At 43.4% G+C, this 13,933-nt stretch overlaps 1 protein-coding gene across 4 annotated transcripts in view; it reads left to right on the top strand.

Moving 5' to 3' along the window:
- The first annotated feature begins 438 nt into the window (after nt 1-438).
- Nucleotides 439-13,933, top strand: part of PHC2 (polyhomeotic homolog 2) — a 113,550-nt gene continuing 100,055 nt past the window's right edge. For 2 of the 4 annotated variants that reach the window (XM_070459116.1, XM_020896030.2), the window contains exon 1: nt 439-531. The gene's annotated coding sequence lies outside the window, so the exon portion shown is untranslated. Of the gene's footprint in view, nt 532-584; nt 1,367-13,933 lie in introns of those variants that run through there. The other 2 variants (XM_070459117.1, XM_020896029.2) reach the window with 2 other exon arrangements.

Here is a 13,933-nt window from a genome sequence, read left to right as displayed (position 1 = left end):
CCTCTCTGAGCCTCCTCTTTGCCTTCTACCAAGTGGGGTTACAGACATCACAGAGTTATCCAGGGAATCATATTCTGCAGAAAAGTGTTAGACCCATAGTAAACGCACGATAAATGTATGCTGAATCTGAATCCTTCTGAGAGGAGCCAAAGGAGCCAAATTCAGCCCCTCGCCTTCCACGGGGTGGGAAATGTGGGGATGCCTTCACACCAGCTCAGGTAGGGAAGATGCTCTGTGCCTCCCCCCATTCCCCCCTCCCTCCCAGACGTTGCCATGGCCACCGGTTCAGGCCCGGAGCAGCACCTAGGCATGTTCAACCCAATCCCCGCCTCTCCACAGTGTCAATTGGCTGGAGAGGCCACGTGACGCACGCTGGTATGCTAATATATGGTAATCGCCCCCACGCCCCTCCTCCCCAGGCCTTGGCCGAGTAGCCAGCAGGGTGCGCGGCGCCGAGCCGAGGGGGCGGGCTGAGGGGCGGCCCCCGGGAGAGAGCAGCCAGGTGGAGGAGGAGCGCGAACGCGACCGCAGGTAACGGGCGGGCGCGTGCGCGCTGGGGCCGGCTCGCGGCGGACTGGCAGCGCGTGGGGCACTCGGGCCGCCGCGCTGCCGGCTTAACCCTTTGGGCACCCAGCTGTCAAGGCCGGGCCGGGCCGAGCCGCGCTGGGCGGGGCATTGCCGTGGGCACCGGCAGGCAGGCGGCGGCGGCCTGACCCGGGATCCGCGCCGTGGGGCCCGCGTGGGGGCCGTGTAGCCCAGGCGAGCGGATTGACCGGCCGCCGCGCGCCCTGGGGGTCGGGACGCAGCCCGGCGAGGACTGCGGGGTAGCTCTGGGGCCGGGACTTGCGGGGGGCTGCGGGGAACCGGCTGGAGTACCCGCACTCGCGCGGTTTCTCTGGGTGGAGGGGCCGAGTCCCCCACCCCCCCACCCCCACCGTCCAGAGGCCCGCTCCTGAGTAGCCCGTGGCCTTGCGCGGCCTGCGTCTCCTCCGCGCGTCCCGCGCTGTGCGAGGAGACTTGGGGTCCGGCCCGACCTCGGCGCCCCCTCCCAGCCGCGGCCTGACAGCCCAGCCGCCGGCACTTTTGACCTGGAGTCAAGCTGGGGCCCCAGTGGGACGAAGGCAAGAGCGGTGCTTGGGGGGCACCAGCCAAGGGACCTGGGGATTGTCGGTGCTGGGAGGAACTGACAATCCCCTAAAGGAAAAGCAGGCCCCCCAAGATTTGCCAGGTTTCAGAAGGAGGGATGCCCAAGAAAGGCACTGGCCCCTGGTTTTCTGTGCTGGGTGATGACCTGCCACTCATGGGAAAAGGTCACTGCTGGACACCTGGATCGGGTCTGTCATGTCCAGAGGAAGCGGCTGTTTGCGTGAGTTTCTCACAAATTTCTTATTAGGCCAGGATTAAATTTATCTTCCTCCCTCACTCTATTAGGTTTGCTACAGAAGTGTGTTTTTTTAATTACCCACCACCACCAATTCACTAAGAAGGGTGGCAGCTTTAGGCTTACAGTGTAATTTAGCTTTCACTACAATAGGCATGGTAGGATGGGCCATGTGCCACTAATACTAAGCTTGCCCTGGGAGCATCTTGGAAGTGGGGGTGGGGGGGGGAGAAGACAACTATTTCTCTCACCAGTGCAGATGACCGGTGATATCAATAGAATTTCTTTTATGAGTCTAAAGTCCTTTCTTCTGAATCAAGGGAAAGTGCAGTTACACATGGAAAGTACCAGGAACCAATTTGATTTTTGCAAGTGAAGTGCAAATTTCACTTTCATGTTGCTCTTGATGTCTTTTATCACACAACAAACTCTTGCTGTTTGCCAGGGACTCTGCTATGTCTTGGGGATGCAAAGATGAATAAGATAATTAATCCTTGTCCTCAGAGAAGTAGTAGGAGAGACAGAAAGAAAATTGCCAGTTAAAGTGGTAACAGCATAATAGATGTGTCCATAAAGAAGCACAGAGGAGGGAACAGATAACTGTGAGAGGATTCGGGAAGGCTTCCCAGAAAAGAACATGTTTAAGTAAGGTCTTGAAGGATGAATAGGAGTTTGCCTTGCAGGGAAATTGGGAAGAACAAAAACCGCAGTCAAAGCAGAGGAAACTGTGAATATAGATGCTTTAGGAGTATAGTATCTCTAGGCAATGACTTTAATGCAGCCATAGCCTTTTTCCTTTCTCAACAAAGTAACCTAGAATTTTTAATTCCCACCACAGTTTCCACTGATAGTTCCATCTTGTTGATCTCCCCCACGTTTTTCCCTCATCATTTTTTTGAGCTTCACTCCTGGTCTTTATCATTCATATCTTTCCAAGAAGGGTCCAACCATATGAAGGTGGGAAAGGAGTCATTGGCTATAGCTCCAAGGTAGAGGACTGGAACCTTGGGCATAGATGTGATGCTAGAGGCACCATCCCAGGAGGGCAAGTCTAAACTACACAGTCAGGGGGCAATGTGGGTCATACCCAGGGAAGCCATGCCGAATGTCCAGTCTGTGACGTCAGATTTGTGAGACCTTGGGAAGTGAGTAATCAGATGAGAAGCTGGAAGGATCTGGACTGTGATGTGGGTCAGGACAAACAGTTTGGGACTGAGACCATAAATCATGCAGAGATGATAGAGCCTGCTCTTAGTGGTCCAGCCCTGGAGAACAGAGTTGGATCTGACAGCTTCAAGCAACTGAAGAAAAGGACAAAGAGGATAATAGTAAGATAATAGTAAAAAGAAGTAAGAACAGAAAGAAGGAAGTATGAATATTTCCAGTACTTCCTTCTTTCTGTTCTTACTTCTTTTTACTATTATCTTACTATTATCCTCTTTGATCCAGTTTCCACTCACGATTCACTTTGATTAGGCTTCTTTTACTGAGGTCTTAGCTACCAGAGCAGAGAAAATACTGTTCTGCTGCCTTAGCCTCCACTTCTAGAACTGTAAGTAGTCCATTTTTCTCTCATAAGCCATCAACTTAGCCAGCCTGTTTTTACTTCCTGCTCATTTGGAAACAGAGGAAGGGTGTACCCAGAGGTGGTCAAGTACCTCCTCCCCAAAACTGACCTAATGTTTGACTCAGAGAAAGGGCCTTTTAGCTTTGCTGAAACCAAAATTTATTTTTAGAATGGAACATGGTGAATTTTTGGCAAATCCCCCTCTTGAACTCAATTACAGATCAAGCCTCATAAAGAACATGACACTGGGTTGATATGCTTAATTTGCTCTGCTGAGATTGACAATTCTGTAAGTGCTGAGAATCACAGGTGCTACTTAAGCAATCTTCTCAATCAGCATGTTTACTGAGCACCTGCTTGTGTGTAAATAGTGTGCTGTATTTGAGCTTTGGAGGAGACAGGAAAATGAGAGAAGTGGTATGGTCCAGGGGTTATTCTCAGCTAAACAAGGATTTGGATCCCAGTTCTAGAAGCTACTTGCTGTGTGGCTTGGGCATGTTATTTGACCTTGTTTCTTTGTGTGTAATAATGCCACCTACTTTATAAACTTGTGAGAATTCAGTATAAAGCATACTTCCGTAAATTTTCAAAGTACTAAACGTATGATAGTATGAGAATTGCAAAGAGATCATTGTGGACTATGATTATCAAGGAAGACTTTTTTTCAGAGATATGGTGGATTTTGTTATATACAGAGAAGGAAAGTGGGAGGGATTTCTGGACAGGAGAAAATATGTTCATAAAACACAGGACTGGAGCATGGAGGAGAGTTTTCAGGGGTCAGCTGATGAAACTGACCAATGTGGCAAGATCAGAAGATTTAACTATAGAAGTTGTAAATTGGAAGTGTTGATTGAAGCCGGATTTTTTTAATTTATTTTTTTAATTGAAGAATAATTACTTTACAGTATTTTGTTGTTTTCTGTCTGAAACTGGATTTTAACAGGCATTGAATGCCAAACTGAGGAGTTAGGGCTTTATCCTGTATGATGGAAAGTCTGAAGATGTTTGGTTAAGGAAATGGGGGCTATAAAAGTAGTATGTTAAGAAGATTCTCAGCAACAGTGTATAGAATAAACTTTAGAAGGGGTAGAAACAGAACTGTACAACCAATTAGCTGGTTATTTAAATCATTTAGGTGTGAGGGGATAAGGAATTAAATTAGGATGATGGCAGTGAAAATAGAAAGAGGTTCAGTAAGTGTTCTAAAGCAGGGGTCCCCAGTCCCTGGGCTGTGGTCTATTAGGTCAGCCGCATAGCAGGCAGTGAGCAGCAGGTAAGGGAAAGAAGCTTCATCTGTGTTTACAGCCATTCCCCATCACTCACATTACTGCCTGAACTCTGCCTCCTGTCAGATCAGTAATGGCATTAGATTCTCATAGGAACTTGAACCCATCTGTGAACTTAGCATGTGAGGGATCAAGGTTGTGTATTCCTTATGAGAATCATCCTGAAACCATCTCCCCACTAGCCCCAGTCCAAGGATAAATTCTCTTTCATGAAACAGGTCCCTGGTGCCAAAAAGATTGGAGACCACTATTATAAAGGAAGCATGAACAGTACTCTGACTGATAGATATGGAGAACAAGAAGGAAGGGAGAATCAAATATAGTCTTGAACTTGAGTGACAAGATCAACAGAAATAAGACCGATAGAAAGAAAAGGCAGTTTGGGGGAGAAGAGGAAAAGCTCAGTGCTAGATATCTTGAGGTGATACTGGAATTTATAAGTGGGTGCATCCCCTAATTATTTGGAAACTGGTGGGGGAGGCACTAGTGTTCAAAAGAGAGAAGTCAGGGAGTCTTATATGTAGGTGATAATTAAAGCCATGTGATTAGTGTAGTTCCCACTTGATTCTTAGTGGTGTGACAGCCTAGAAATAGAGGTGTAGAGGATCAAGGCTATGCATGGAGATTGCCCGCATTCAAGGAGGTAAGAAGAAGAAATGGGGTCAGTATGGTGGAAAATAAGGAATATCACAGAAACAAGAGAATCATCTCATTTATTCACCCCACAAATGCATCCTCTTCATGGCCATTTAGGTACCTGATAGATACCTATCAGACATGCTGTTGGCCATGAGGGTATAGTATTGCAGAAGTGAAAAGAGAGGGTTTCAAGCTGAAGGGATTGATCAGCAGTATGAAATTTTACATAAAAAGTGGGAAATGTCCATTCTATTTAGTGGACAGGAGTCATTAGTAACTTTTGAAAAATAACTCAATTCTGTGGAGGATAGCCATAGGGATATTAAATACCAGATTAAAGAGGATGGGGGCATGAGATATGGGTAAGAAATGGAGACAGCATGTATTTTACCTTCTGCATGTTTGGCAGTAAAAGGAAAAAGAGAAACGGAAGAGATTAGAGAAGGCAGAAGAGTTGAACAAAAGATTTGCTCTTCCCTGTCTACTTCATTATTTTAGTTGTCCTGAAATATCATTTTCATTCTTTCATATCCTTAACAGCTGTTCAGCAATTCATTTCTTAAACTTACTGCTTTGAGAATTACCTGTACATTTCATTGAACAATAATAGATAGCTACCATTTATTGAGTGCTTACCTGTGTTAAACACCTTGTATGCATTCTATTCATTATCCCATTTAATCCTCACGGTACTGGACTGCAACCATGCAACCTACTAGAAGCATGGAGAGCCAAGTGAATTGCCTGATCGCATAATTAATGAGGGGCAAAGATGGGATGTGGACCCAGCTTTGACTCTCAAGCTCTACAAAAGAACCGTACTATACCGTCCCTGAAGGCCAGGCTAGCTTTACAGGTGTGTGACCTGTGCAGTCTCCCGGGACCCTGAATTTATACAGACCCCACACTGAATTGAATGCTCTGTTGTTGCTCTCTTGAAATTGTTGATAATTTTTTTTGACAAGGAGACCTGCCCTTTTATTTTGCACTGGTATGAAAGTGGTTCTACCCAAATGTATCAATACTCCCTCCTAAAGCTAGGAAAGCATTTTGTCCTGATAATTCCTTTTGGTTGCATAACCTGAAGTCCTTGCTGTATCACAGTACACCATCACATTTTCCTGTCTTTTCATTTTGACTCCTGATACAAAGGGCAAAAGGGGAGTATTTTGAAATTCAAGTATTAATAGATATCCAGTATGAAAAGAAAAAAAGAGGCAAGTAGTTATTTACCCAGAATGGCTTCTGGAACCTCATTCATCATATCATGAGAGTATGATTGGATTGAGTTACTGTCCTGATCCTGTTGTTACTCCCAATTTAAGTAAGAAATAGTTAATTTCTATTTCTTGTGTAGTCAGATGTTCCCAACTGCTAGGAAGCTGGGAAGACCATTTCATAACCTACTGAAACAGAAATTAGGGTTGAACAGGTATTTGCCCTGATCTGATAACTTCTTAACCAGACTGGTGCCACTGGGGACTACCCAGCAGGTTTGAAACATGTGGCCCACGTTTATCATGAATGTTCCTATCCCTTTCTTGGCTTTTTTTGCCCACTCTACTCCTTCATCTACCTGTATGGGTCATGAAAACCAGAAACACTTAAATTTTGGTATTGTCTCTTATCTTAGACTTTATAATCACTGCCTGGAACTGACAACAAGTTTTTCTGGTTTTCATGGTTATTGCTCTCTAAAAAACATTTACTCATTCTCAGGCTCCTCCCACTCCCAGTCTCTCTGCATAATCATTTGACCAGGTACTGACCAAATCCTGACACCACTTGATACTAGCTGACCGCTTGACCAAGTCCTAGCACCAGCCAACATAGATTCCTTTGTGAAGGATCTCAGGCAGGATTTTGCAGTTGTGTCGCTTTCTCTATCACCAATGTCACTCCAACCATGGGTCAGGTGAGCCTAAGAATCTGTGAGATTAAAAACATGAAGAGATGTAGAGCATGGCCTATAGTGTACGCCATGCAAGAGTCTAGATGGCCAGGTGTTCTCCGTGGACTCCTGCTTGTGCTGCTCGCAGAGACTCCGTAAGGCACTGTAGTAATTATCTATCGCTTAAACAGTTATTCCCAAATTTATCAGCTTAAAACAACAACCTTTTCTGTCTTTTAAGATCAAAGTATTACATCTCAGAAGCATTTCCCAGTTTGCTTTTAATGAGCGGTATCCCTCCTTTCTGATCTACCTTTGTGCTGTTGTTCAGTCGCCCAGTCATGTCTGACTGTTTGAGACCCCAGGGCATAGAGCGCGCCAGGCTTCCCTGCCCTTCCCGTCTCCTGGAGCTTGCTCAAACTCATGTCGATTAAGTTGGTGATGCCATCCAGTCATCTCGTCCTCTGTCATCCACTTCTCCTGCCTTCAATCTTTCCCAGCATCAGGGTCTTTTCTAATGAGGCAGCTCTTCCCATCAGGTGGCCAAGGTATTGAGGCTTCAGCTCTAGCATCAGCCCTTCCAATGAATATTCAGGGTTGATTTCCCATAGGATTGACTAGTTTGATCTCCTTGTAGTCCAGGGGACTCTCAAGAGTCTTCTCCAACACCACAGTTCAAAAGCATCAATTCTTTGACGCTCAGCCTTCTTTATGGTCTAACTCCTACATCTACACATGACTATGGAAGAACCATAGCTTTGACCATACAGACCTTTGTTGGCAAAGTAATGTCTCTTCTTTTTAATATGCCATCTAGGTTTGTCCTAGACCTGTTTGTAACATCTTGTTAATAGCACTTAAAACATTGTTATAATTGTTAGGGACTCTGTCTTTTTCATACCTATAGCTTCAGTTCCTAAAACTCTTTCTTGAACATAGAGGATGCTCAGTAAATGGTTGCTGAATATACTTAAGAATGCTTTTTTATATGCTTTTTATTTATTTATTTTAATTTTTTATGTACTTTTTACTCTCTTCTTTGGTATGTATACTACAAAGTACCTAACTTTGTGCCCTATGATAAATACATTCTTCTTCGTCTCTCTGTCTAGAAGCTCAATGTGTCATTGTTGTTGAAGATATAAAGAAATCATTGTATATGTCAAAGATTTCAGTTGTCAACTCACCTTCTCCAAAGAGGACTTTTTGAGCTTGTTTCTGTCTGAAAGTTCCTGCTCCACCCTGAAACTAATTCTGGCCCTTGTAGGAAATCGTATAATGAGCCCCTAGCCCAAAGATACTTGGTTCGATAACAAAGCCACTGCTGATTCACTATTGAAATATTTGACTATAAACTTTATGAAAGCAAGACTGGGTCTGATCCATTGCTATATTCCCAGCACCAAGCACTGTTAGATGTTTAGTAAATACTTGGTGAATGAATTAGGGACACTTTATTCTTAATATTCATATCACATTCCTTTACCCAGGTCCTGAGCTCTGATCACCCAGAATCTTAGGCCTGAATTCATCATTTCACAGGGCCCAGATGTTTTTGTCTTGGTTCTTGACTCATTTCTTCTAGCTGTTTATCATAGCTGATCTTGCTTAACTCAGAAGTAACGTACATCCTCCTCTCTTGATCTTCCTTAACTAATAATATTGACCAGATGCCATTAGGAGAACTTTCTTTTCTTTACCTATAGCCAGAAATATCCAGAATACATATTTGATGTGTTTTAAAATATTTGAACTGAATAGAATTACAATTCAGTTTCAAAAGAAAGGGGACAGTCCCAGAAAGAAGCGACCTCTGGCTAGAAACCAAATTCTAACATTTTGTGAGTCTGTTAAACTGATTAACTTGTAAGCTTCAGCGATTCAATGCAAATTAATTTTTATACCAACCAGCGAATCAGAGGAGAGGAGGGAACTGAGTGTGTAAATATGGTTGCCAGGGAAACTTTTCCTAACAGAAGAGAGAACCTCCCAGGAATTTATACAGGCCCAAGACACCAATGTAACCTGATCTTCCTGTGTTCTCTTTCTGATGGGGGAAGAAACCAATGTAGAAACTGTGGATACAGAGAAAGGTGGCTGTAGGCTTTTCTAAAGACTTGAGGAGTTGAGTTGTCCCTCTTGAAGTGGGAATGAATATTTTCTCCAGGGGAAAGATGACTATTATAAGGCACCCATTCCTTCTGAAGAAACATCTGGAAATGCAGAGTTTCTCTGAATCCATGTGTGAAATAGTTTTCATTTATTCACAGATATTTATCCAGCAGGAAATATGCTTATAAGAGATTGATAGTAATTTGACGATATTCTACTGCACATAGTAGATGTTCCTTAAATTTTGTCTAAATTAACCTTTTGAGGGGAGGGTGATATGGACTTACATATTTAATGCTTTTTTTAAAAAAGTAAAATTGTGTTTTTGTAGAAAAAGCATAAATGCAATTGTATCCTCTGAAAAGTGAAAGTGTTAGTCACTTGGTCGTGTCTGACTCTTTGCGACCCCATGGACTGCAGCCTGCCAGGTTCCTCTGTCTATGGAATTCTCCAGGCAAGAATACTGGAGTGGGTTGCCATTTCCTTCTCCAGTGGATCTTCCCAACCCAGGGATCTACCCGTGTGTCTTATGTCTCCTGCACTGGCTGGCGGGTTCTTTACCACTAGCGCCACCTTCACAGCCCTCTTCAAGTCTTCACCCGCTCTGTACTCCATCTTCTTGTGAGTAATGGGAATAATCATAGTACTTGCCTCAAAGGATTGTAGAATTAAATGGGTTACTACCTGTAAGGTGCACAGAAACACCTTTACTGTTTCCTGTGACCTCCTGGATTTACGGTCCGTTGCATTTTAAGGAGGAGACTGTTGCAATGTAGAGGGGTGTGATAACTTCCCTAAAGTTGTACACTAAGTTTGGGCTCAGAATATTTTCATCCTTAGTACTGAAACTTCCCTTTCTATTCAGTAAGACACAAAGAAAATGAGAGCATGACAGAGGAACTTGGCTTTTGGAACATTTTGAAATGGTGACACTAAAGCATATGAAAATGAAATTGCTTTCTCAAAGGCAAAATGAGTGTGAGACATGGTTGGGGAAAATACAAGATCAGAAGTACCATGCTGGGCCAGGCCTCCAGTATATCCAGCCCCCAATTCTGTCTCCGATTAGTAACAAGGGACAATTGGAGGCGAGCACTGTAGCTGCCACCCATGGCACAACCTTCTCATTATAGGGACGGGCTTGTGCATCCCTGAGTGTCTCTTGGGCTCCCCTGGTGGCTCAGCTGGTAAAGAATCCTCCTGCAGGTCAGGAGACCTGGGTTCGATCCCTGGGTTGGGAAGATCCCCTGGAGAAGGGAGTGGCTACCCACTCCAGTATTCTGGCCTGGAGAATTCCATGGGGTCACAAAGAATAGTCCATGGGGTCACAAAGAGTTGGACACAACAGAGTGACTTTCACTTTCAAGTGTCTCTTAGTAGTACTGCTACATCTTGTTCACCCAAGTATTTAAGCTTTATTTCTACTTTTGGCCTTTAAAATCTGTTTCTGTTCTTTTCTTTTTTTCAAAAAACATTTTTGAAGCTTCCATATCCCCTTACTAGTAGCTAGGGATACAAAGATACTCGAACCCAGTCCTGGCAGTCTGGAAGTTTATGAAGGAAGAGAGACATGGAAACATCAAATATGGTATTGTATTTAGTGCTCTAATAGAAGTATAGACAAGTTATCCCTGATAGCTCAGTTGGTAAAGAATCCACCTGCAATGCAGGAGGCCCTGGTTCAGTTCCTAGGTTGGGAAGATCCCCTGGAGAAGGGATAGGCTACCCACTCCAGTATTCTTGGGCTTTCCTTGTGCCTCAGCTGGTAAAGAATCTGCCTGCTATTTGGGAAACCTGGGGTCAGTCCCTGGGTTGAGAAAATCCCTTGAAGAAGAGAATGGTAACCCACTCCAGTATTCTGGCCTGGAGAAAATTCCATGAACTGTATAGTCCACCGGCTTGCAAAGAGTTGGACGTGACTGGGCGACTTTCACTTTCACTTTCTGAAAGGTTAGAGGAGGGATCACTTAGTGCTGCTTAGAAGTGTCACCATCTGGAGGAAGAGACATTTGAAATGAGAAGTGCCTCGGGCAGAGAGAGCACCTCAGAGAGGAGAGTGGCATGTGCAAAGGTGGGGTATACATGTGAGACTGTAGTACATGTGGGGGATTTCAGTAGTCCCATGTGATGGGAGCATGACATATGTCAGGCAGGGACAGAAACAAAGCTGAAAAGTAGGCCAGCATCAAACACAGAAGGCTGGTTTTCAGGCCAAGGAATTTGGGCTTCATGCTGAAGGTGACAGGGAGCTGTTGAAACACTTTAGGAGAAACATGATCAGATTCTTCTTTTCAAAGGATCACACCCCCAGTGTGGAGGCTAGTTTGGACAGTAGTGAGACAGGAGGCAGAACCCTGGGATAAGGAGGAATTCAGCTCAGCTTCTCTACTGACAGTAGTTTTACTATCAAATGTATATATTCACATCTGTTCCTTCAACCCGGATTTATTGTCGTCATGCAGGGTGCTGGGCTAACTGCTGGGGATGTAAGACAACAACCGTCTGTATCTTGGAGTTGCTTGCAGTGTTTTGTTTGCCCTGAACCAAAGCTTTCCTGAGTTTGGAGCTTTCCTGGTCTATTTTCTACTTCATCTCAGTCTCAGTGCTGGTGTCTGGGGTGCAAAAGGATCTGGTGTGTGTTTGTCTTGTCTGTACTCTTAATGACTTACTGTCCCCATCGTAACTCCTACCTCTCCACCTTCATCTCTCCAGAGTGCAAGATTCCAACCATTTAACAAATTCCTGTAGAAAATGAATAGATTGTATCCCTCTTTTAGACTTTGCTGTTTCAGTTCAGTTCAGTCGCTCAGTCGTGTCCGACTCTTTGTGACCCCACGAACCACAGCACGCCAGGCCTCCCTGTCCATCACCAACTCCTGGAGTCCACCCAAACCCATGTCCGTTGAGTCGGTGATGCCATCCAACCATCTCATCCTCTATTGTCCCCTTCTCCTCCTGCCCTCAATCTTTCCCAGCATCAGGGTCTTTTCCAATGAGTCAGCTCTTCGCACCAAGTGGCCAAAGTGTTGGAGTTTCAGCTTTATCATCAGTCCTTCCAATGAACACCCAGGACTGATCTCCTTTAGGATGGACTGGTTGGATCTCCTTGCCGTCCAAGGGATTCTCAAGAGTCTTCTCCAACACCACAGTTCAAAAGCATCAATTCTTCGGCGCTCAGCTTTCTTTATAGTCCAACTCACATCCATACATGACCACTGGAAAAACCATAGCCTTGACTAGACGGACCTTTGTTGACAAAATAATGTCTCTGGTTTTTAATATGCTGTCTAGGTTGGTCATAACTTTCCTTCCGAGGAGTAAGCATGTTTTAATTTCATGGCTACAGTCACCATCTGCAGTGATTTTGGAGCCCCCAAAGGTAAAATCTGACACTGTTTCCCCATCCATTTGCCATGAAGTGATGGGACCAGATGCCATGATCTTAGTTTTCTGAATGTTGAGCTTTAAGCCAACTTTTTCACTCTCCTCTTTCACTTTCATCAAGAGGCTCTTTAGTTCCTCTTCACTTTCTGCCATAAGGGTGGTGTCATCTACATATCTGAGGTTATTGATATTTCTCCCGGCAATCTTGATTCCAACTTGTGCTTCTTCCAGCCCAGCGTTTCTCATGATGTACTCTGCATATAAGTTGAATAAGCAGGGTGACAATATACAGCCTTGACGTGCTCCTTTTCCTCTTTGGAACCAGTCTGTTGTTCCATGTCCAGTTCTAACTGTTGCTTACTTACTTGCATACAGGTTTCTCAAGAGGCAGGTCAGGTGGTCTGGTATTCCCATCTCCTTCAGAATTTTCTCTCATTTCCCCCAGATCTCCAGTGCTGTATGGTAGTACTCTCAGTCATGCAGTTGATTCTTCAGACCTTACTTCTTTACTGGCTTATAAAATCCTTACTTTCTTCGCTCTTCTTTTCTTGTTTCCCCAAAGATATGCATATCAGAATTGCAGATTGCATTATTGTCTGCTTTTCTTATATGGTGTTAAGGCCTTTTACCCATGAGATTATTGTCCCCAAAGGAATAACTTCTCTACCCCTGAAAATTAATAAATGAAGATGAGACAATATTTCTATTTACAATAGAATGAAAGAGTTTTATGAGAACTAATAGTATTTGTTACATAAAAATACATTGTGATTACAGTTTATTGAGTACCTATTATATGTGCTCATTTCCATGCTAGGACATTATGTGAGTTCTTATTTAATTCTTACAACAACTGTGCAAGGCAAATACTCTTATTATTCCCACTTCACAGATGAAGAGACTAAGGCATGAAATGATTTGTCCACTATAATATTACTAATATATAATGGCGACAGAAACTCAGGCCTGATTCTGAAAGTGAAGTTCTTCACTATTCCCCGGAAGAGTTTATATAGCATTGGTATTATTTCTTTTTTGAATCTTTAGTAGCATTCAACAGTAAAACCATCTGGGCCTGGAGTTTGCTTTGTGAAATGGTTTTAAACCAAGGATTTAGGCTCTTTAATAAATAAAGGGCTATTCAGGTTATCTATTTTTTCTTGAGTGTGCCTTTCAAGGAATTTTTCTATTTCACCTAAGTTCTTTACTTTGTTGGCACAAAATTGCTCATATTCCCTTATCATCCTTATAATGTCTGCCAAATCTTTTATTCCTATTATTGATAATCTATGCCTCCTCTCTTTTATTTTTCTCATCAGTCTGACTAGAGGCTTATCAAATTTTACCAATCTTTTCAAAGCCAGCTTTTCATTTTGTTGATTTTTCTCTATAGTTTTTCTGCTTTCGATTTCACTGATTTCCAGTCTCCTTAAGGTAGAAGCTGAGATTAATAATTTGAGATGTTTCTCCTTTTCTGATATATATGTTTAATGCTATAAAATTTCCTCCAAGTTATGCTTTAGTTATAGTCTATAAATTTTGATATGTAATGTTTTTCATTTCATTTGGTTCAAAATATTTTCTAATTTCCCTTTTGATTTCTTCTTAGCTCCATGGATTACTTTGAAGTATGTTGATCCATGGATTACTTTGAAATATGTTGTTTTGTT

This window comes from Odocoileus virginianus, chromosome 30, assembly GCF_023699985.2.
Source record: "Odocoileus virginianus isolate 20LAN1187 ecotype Illinois chromosome 30, Ovbor_1.2, whole genome shotgun sequence".
NCBI classification, from domain to species: Eukaryota; Metazoa; Chordata; class Mammalia; order Artiodactyla; family Cervidae; genus Odocoileus; species Odocoileus virginianus.
This window is presented reverse-complemented; position numbering and strand designations above follow the sequence as displayed.